We start from the raw sequence: 7,557 nt of genomic DNA on the forward strand, positions 1-7,557 counted from the left end.
CGAGCCCAAACCGCTCTTTTACCGTTAAAGGTTGCGACCCCTGCCCTTAAATAACCCTTTACCTCCTCACAGCTCAATGTTGTTTGTGGAGATTACAGCTCCTAATCTGAGCTGGACTATGTCCATGTCTATTTAGACTAACATCTTTCTTCAGTTGTTCAAGTTGTTCAATTAATCTAACAAAAACAAACATTCTTGACAATGCAAAAACCACTGAAGACATCTTTTTTAATCTGAAATTTAGATGCACTAACAACAGCCTGTTAGTGTTTTGTAGATGTCTTACGGTGCATTACCATTAGCAGCCGGCGTTTACACTAAGTGGCGTGCCGTGATGATGCTCTGATTTTTACTGTCTTCTTCTCTGCAGTTCCTCCTAAATGGATTGAGGAGTGGCCTCGATTTACGGACACTGAGCTCTGGGTTATTGTGGGAAGCAGGAGAAGACGGGAGCAGGTGAAAGAGGCTCGTGTGTTCAGGTACTGCGAGTTTGTCTGCACTGATCTGCTGATTATGTCATTAAAAAGCAAAAAGAATCAAGTCAAAGTTCTGCAAGTTAAAACAAAAGAGCTAAAAGAAATGGAGAAATAAAGGCTAACTATGCTTTTTTAAAAGCTAATTAAAAAAAGCTTTCTGCTAAACCGACTACTGGATTTTTAATAATAACTTTAGTTTATTTGTTGTTGTTATGTATTTTCTTAGCAAAGTAAAATTAAAGAAATGTCAGATTTCTTCCCAAAGTTGCATAAAATAACCACAACATTTAAAAATTTTACGCTGAATTGAAGCGAACGGGAATTCCTTAAGTAGCCAAATAACATTTATTAAAATCCGAACTAAAGTTGACCGATGCTATGGCTAAAGAAACCAGCTAATCACAGCAAGGAAAAAAAATAGCTTAAAAGGTAAATAAAATCTGAGTATGAAGTTTTATTTAATATCATTATTTATTATCAGGTATCAGTAAAGAGAGAACAAAAAGTTTAAGTTCAGAATTAACTACACTGTAAGAAGCGGAAAATGCTAAAAAATGCTAAGATGCTACTTCATATTAGCTAAACAAATATAGTTGAAAAGCGCACGATGATGCTAAAAATGCTAAAAACAAAGCTAAAAAGTTGGATTAGATTCAGAAAATAACAACAAAAATGATAACAAAAAGATTCAGAAAATGACTAATAATAAAATATAGCAATGCTAGATAAAAGACAGCAAATCCTGTGCTAGATAAACAACTGAAATATGCTAACCATCATTAAAAGTACAAGCTAAAGCTATCAGACCATGATAAGAATGCTAAAATGTTGTTAGCAATGTTAGCAACAAATAACGAAAACACTAATTCTAAATACTACAACTACTATTAATAATAATAAAAAGTCATAATAATGCTACATCCTTGAGACAGGTGAAGCTACATTTAAGGTGATGTTATGTAATGCTAACATGTTGTATAAAGTTTACAAGCAATAAAAATAACAAATCCATACTATAGAAATCAAATATTTCTAAAATGACAAATGTCTCAAGATGATTTGCTAGCCAACAAACCAGAATATGAGAACCAATACTGAAAATACTTTTAGCTAAAAATAACAATAATAAAAGAAAATAAAAATGAAGAAAAGTTGCAAAAACTAAATTTATATTAAGAGTGGAGTGTTTAAAAAGGTATTTGGGGCTGCCAAGAATGTTAAATATGATAACGAGCGGTAAACTAATAAACTAAGACCAACAACCACAACACAAAGACTTAAAAGTCTAATAAAGGTCAAAATTAACTCATAGAAAAACTATAATACAGAAACACAGATAGGAAAAATGTTTGTAATAATCTACCAAACACTGAATTTCCAGGAAATGTTATAAGCTATTATATAAAACACTGAGATGTCAAATGTTAGAGAATTAATTCTGAGTTTGAAGATGAACTTTTTCATGAAGGTGAAACGTTGAACAAAAGCTTGAAGCTGAAAGCAGCTGAAGCTGCAGTGAAGAGAGAGAGAGGTTTCTAATCTGTCCTCTAGAAAAGTGCCGAACACGCAGCTGAGCGGGTCCAGCAGAACCGGACCGGCTCTCTGGACTCATATTCATGGTGTGGGTCAATAGCGCAGAGTCCGTCTGAGACCTGACAGGTCAGCTGGAGGACCGGAGCAGAGTTAAAGAACAGCTGGAGGTTCGGAGGAGGTTCTGCTGCAGAGCAGAACTCGGTACTCACGCTCAGCGGCCGCGCGGGTCCTCCGTCATGTGTGCGGGTATCCTTAAAGCCCGGGCGGTCTGTGCGGAACACGCAGGAAAAAAGAGCGGAGCGAACCGGACCGAACCGAGCCGACCGATAGACTGCAGGGGAGAGAGACGGAGAGGGCTCGTGACATTACCTCTCTCTCTCTCTCTCTCTCTCTCTCTCCCTGCGCATGCATGTCGCACCTCTGTGCGCGCGCATGCTTTACTTCTTTTCTTCGGTTTTCTTTCTTTCTTTTTTTTCTATTGGTCGACTAAACTTGACAGACATTCAAAGTTAGAAACTGCAGCCAGAAAACAACAAATACAGATCGATAATTATTGATTAAACGAAATGATCACCAACTTTTTTTTAGATTAGCCTCTCTAGACTAGAATTTTATCTTAAATAAATTTGATTCAAGTCGTTAAATAAACAAATAGATACATAAAATAAATAAACACAGATATTCCAAATGTTTCTGGTTGAACTGTAATCCTTAAAATATATTAAAGTACTTATGCTTATGTGGCAAAAATACAAACATTATGTTAATAAAATTTCAAAAAATTCAAATGTGACTTCAAAATATGTGGAAAAAATTAGTTTAATATAATTTTGCAATTGGTTTGATCCTAATCTTATCATGACAACGTTGGTCTTATTTTTGTTTTTTTCTTTTTTTGGGAGGAATTTCCTGAAAATATATGAAAGGTGGTTTCCTAAGTACACTTTGGAAAATTTCTAAATATATATATATATTGCTGATTTGATACACTTTTGATTTGGTTCATTCTGAAAGATCCAATTCGGTCTGATTCACTGACCTGCTATGGATCACAGACATCTTTAGAACTTCAACACTGATCACAGATACCTGGTTCTTAATAAAGTATTCAACCACACTATGGTCACATGCCTTTAAAATTTAGAGTGTAATGATGATTGATTATTTTTTGCCGCCATCACGTGTGTTGACTCGGTCAATTATATAGTAAAATTAACCTAATGTGTCTCTATCCAAATAGTATTTCCCAAACTGATCATCAGTTTATCTCATTTTAAATGATTTTTCAATAGTTTAGGTCGATTCTGCCTCAGACATTGATCTGGTTTTATATATATAAATAACAAATAAGTTTGAAGGTTTTCTTGAACTTTTCTTCAGGGAATAAACGTCTTCAGTCTTCATCAACAAACAGGTCAGAGTGACTTAAGATAGTCAGACTAGATTAACCCTTTAACGTCGGGGCTGTCACCGGTGACAGAGAACACTCTCACTCTCTGAACCTTCGTCTGTCTTCTCCTGTTTAGACAGTAAATACAAAACAGATTCTGAAGCAGAGAAAAGACGCTTTTCTTAGTATCCGACTCGTTTGGAATTAAGTTAATCACTACTGTAAAGTGTTGCTCATCAAGTGAACTTTCTCCCTTTTCAGATTTCATTGGGATTACCAAAATAGCGTAAATGGTTAAAGAGTTTTTGGGAAATCAAAGAACGTCAACACTGGAGCTAGAGCTTTAATGTTAAAGAGTTAAATGTTGATGTGATGATGTAATACATCTCTGACCTCTGAAATTGTGCTTCATAGTCGTGAAAAATAAGCATTACATCGAAATGGCAAAAAAAGAAAGATTTTTAACTTCTAAAAAAATCTCTGCAATAGATTTACAGACTTCAAGGAGTCCTGTTTTATTATTTGTTATATTTAGAAGCTGCTCAAAACCTGTCAGTGCATCAACTTCAAAATGTTAACTTTTTATTTTCATCTCGTAAATGTTCTTGTCTTAGATTCTACCGATGCCTGAGAGGAAAACAACATTTTTCTTCCCCAACTGTTAAGTATTTCACTTAAATTTACTGAGCTTTTCTGTCATCCCTCCTTCTAAAAAACAGAAGTCTGTTCAAACTTCTTGTTTACCGCGTCCTTCATCAGGAGCTTTGTGTTCTGTGTGGTCCGGCTGTGGTACAGCGTGCTGCAGTGTCATCTCTTCTTGGAAATGCTCCGTTGATTTTTAATAAAACTGTAGTTCAGGGCTGGACACAAAGCAGACACGTTCTCTGTTATCTAACGTGTGCACATCGGCATATTTGTCTGCATCTGTCACACCCATGGCTGTGGAGCTGCTCTGTTGAGACAGGTGGAGCCTCACAAACACTGGAGAACATCCAGGCCAAGAGAACCAGCTCCACGCTGAGATGAAAGAACCAGCGGCTCTTTTTAGTCCCAAACACTGAGGCTTTTCAGGACACCCTCCTAACCTCTCGGAGGTGGGCGAGCCCGACAGAACATTCAGGTCGGAGAATCATCTGCCTCCCCAGAGAGCTGCAGAGCTCGGATATGAACTTCAGCTCAATGAAAATGTGGTTTACAGTCAGTCAGCAGTTTGACTTTCAACCTACAGAAAGACGTTTTCCTCTCTGAAAACTGTGAAGTTCATCTCAGCATTACCTGAACAGAGTGGAATCCTTGTACAGGTCAGACCTTAGATCTACAGATCAGAAGAATATCACTTCATAAAAGCTAGAACTCTTAACCGCCTTTGATATTTGAACTATTAAGAGACAATGTGGAAACAAAAGATACAAAATGACGTTTCTGTTCACTTTTCGAAGTTCTTCAAAAAGTTCTGAAATTCTTGTGTCAGAACTAAGAATTGACATTTACCCAAAATAAAACATCTGACATAGGTGACTAAAGCTGGAGCTCTGAATATGAATGTCAGTCTTTACATTGACAGTAAAGACTCCTGCTGCCTCTTTCATTTCAAGTCTCTCACTAAGGTGAGAACGGGAGCCACCAAAATTAACAGTGAATTAATATTTAATTTTGAAATTATACATGAAATGGAAATTTTGATGCACCTTCTCCAAGTCCTCCATGAACAGCATAAACAAGCAAACCTCCACAGTTCTGTTCATGGATGTGAAACATAAACTGCATCCACTGCTGTTTGCTGTAAATAAAACCAAAAATTTTCCTTTTGCAGAAAAACTCTTCCTGAATACCTGGATGAAACCTGGAAGCTACGGTGTTACATTTTCTAAGCAGCACAGCAGGCACAGGAGAATTTCACCAGGTGAATGTAGGAACAGACAACCCTGCTGCCCCCTTGTGGCCTGCTTGGTTAATTACAGCTCAAAACTTCCCGCTAAGAACACTGGAATCTAACAAGCTGTGAAATAACATTTGAACATGAAAGCTTAGTTTGGACTCTTTGACCATGTTTACTCTTAACGTCAACAATTACAGCAAGAAATTGGGCTTAAAAATATTCAACTGTAAAAAAAAAAGGTAAGTTTTCCTTCAAAATAAAATACTTGGACAGAAAAACCTCGCACTTTGAAAGTTGTACGATCAATAAAAGTATATATTTTGAAAAGAGTTTCAGAAAAAGAAAAACTATATTGCCCTCTATTGTCCTTAACTCCTAATCATTTCAGTTTTCTTTCCATTTCGTAGTCCAAACTGACTTCCTGGATACAAAAATATTTTATGAATCACGTTTGAGGCAACATAAAAAGAAGAATTTAAAATAAAAATTGAGTTTGATTCTAAAATGATAAATGTTTAAATAACATTAATGATCATATTTATGTGTTCTTTAGTTCCTCTTCACTTTACAGTGTTTCCATGAGGATGACCTTTTGATTTATATCATTTTTTTCCTTCAGAGTTTATTTTTCCATTTTAAAATATGAAACCAGATGTGAGAGGATTTTTCCAAACAGAACAAAACAGTTCAGTGTGTTTCGGTTCACACAGCTCAAGTTCAATAAGCTCCTGGAGATCATCAGAAAAAAATGCTTTTCATTCAGATAATTAAGGACAGAAAGAGTCAAGAACCAGAAAACCCAGCGAATATTCAAGTGATTGAATAATAAGATGTGGTCGAGAAGGTCTGCTTGCTGCAGTTTCACTGGAGTTTCATGAAACGAACAGAAGCTGCAGCAGGTCTTCTCCTCCCAGCAGGAGGACGAGCCCTCGGCCTGCTGGGATGCACCAACGCCCCGTCCATCAACACCTCCCTCAGCAGGAGCCGGCAGCTCAGATCATAGAGCCTCTGAGTTCTCCACCATCCACCCAGATCTTTCTCCTCGTCCTCCTGCTGCCTCCTCAGTTTAATCTGTTGGTCTTCAGATCTCCACTCTGAACCTGAAGTTCATGATGCTGTGATCGGCACTTTACACTTTCCATCTTTGTTCTAAAACATGAAAACAGCTCAATTTAGGTGATTTTCTTTTTCTGTAAAAAATAATATAGTAATAATAATAATAATAATGATAAAAGTTGTTTGTTCAATTTTAGGTTAGTTCTTGAAATAATGTCCAACATAATAAAATATATTGTTAAAAAAGAAGCTGGGTTTAAAAAAACATGTAAAAGCAGGCAAACTGATTTAAACATAAATCAATAAATTATTGAGCAAATTGGAAAATTATTAAAAAACAAAATCTCAAAAAGGTTCCGGACAAGTAAGGGTTAAAGGTGAAGCCAGATGACGTACAGAGGCGGTCAGACGGATGAAAACATGCCGGAGTTGGGCGGATTCTGGAGAATTCTCAACAACCGATCAATTTTCAAAGCGTTCCCAGTCGTCTTTTAAAGATGATGACGCCTTTCTAAGCCAAAATAAATAAAAACCTGAGTCATTTTCAAGGCCATAGTTTCTGCAGAGCAGCAGGAGTTCCTTAGAAATTCACCTCCGAGTTGTAGGCGGGACTTTTGGCACAGATTAATTCCAGCCCCCTTCTTCTCCTCGTTGCTGAGAGCTCTCTGTTCACACTCTCTCCTGGTGGTAGAAAATGTAAGCAAAGTTTAATAAATAAAGTGGGAATTACAGAATAAAATGAAATAACACAACAAAAAGGACAAAACATGAATCATTTTGTAGTTTGAGTTGAAATGTGTTGTCGACAAATCAAACTAGTTACAAAACTTTTGAAATCCTTTAACAGAAAATAGGATTTTGTGGTGACCCTGTTTGAGGACACGCTGTTCCTTCAGCTTAGAAACATGTGTGTGTGTGTGTGTGTGTGTGTGTGTGCATACATAACAGTCATTTTAATGAGGAGCAGCACCAGGACCTCGGACTTGATTACATTTCATCAGGACTGTGGCTGAGTGCCGTCATGGTGGATGTGGGTCTGTGTGTGAGACCGCCTCGGGGTTGTACTTCAGCAGAGGAGGCCCCAGACTGCCACGCTCTTCCTTTCTGCATAATTTTAGTACGTGTCTGGGGAAACGTGAGAAGACGACCGTCAGCGCTCGGTTCTCACGATGCTTCTCTCATCGCTAACGCAGAAAACGTCGGTCTGTGAAAGAACTCCTGCT

At 37.2% G+C, this 7,557-nt stretch overlaps 1 protein-coding gene and 1 long non-coding RNA gene across 2 annotated transcripts in view; both read right to left on the reverse strand.

Annotated features, from left to right (window-relative positions):
- gpr4 (G protein-coupled receptor 4) overlaps positions 1 to 2,934 on the reverse strand; it is a 58,316-nt gene extending 55,382 nt beyond the window's left edge. The window contains exon 1 of the mRNA XM_024277667.2: positions 2,219 to 2,934. The gene's annotated coding sequence lies outside the window, so the exon portion shown is untranslated. The remainder of the gene's footprint in view (positions 1 to 2,218) is intronic.
- A 2,832-nt stretch (positions 2,935 to 5,766) lies between these two features.
- On the reverse strand, positions 5,767 to 7,557 carry LOC112149792. Its single transcript, XR_002919841.2, has 4 exons — positions 7,276 to 7,557; positions 6,927 to 7,015; positions 6,731 to 6,845; positions 5,767 to 6,427 (listed from the first exon to the last, which is right to left on the reverse strand). It is a non-coding gene; the product is annotated as an uncharacterized LOC112149792 (long non-coding RNA).

This window comes from Oryzias melastigma, linkage group LG13, assembly GCF_002922805.2.
Source record: "Oryzias melastigma strain HK-1 linkage group LG13, ASM292280v2, whole genome shotgun sequence".
In the NCBI taxonomy this organism is placed as follows: domain Eukaryota; kingdom Metazoa; phylum Chordata; class Actinopteri; order Beloniformes; family Adrianichthyidae; genus Oryzias; species Oryzias melastigma.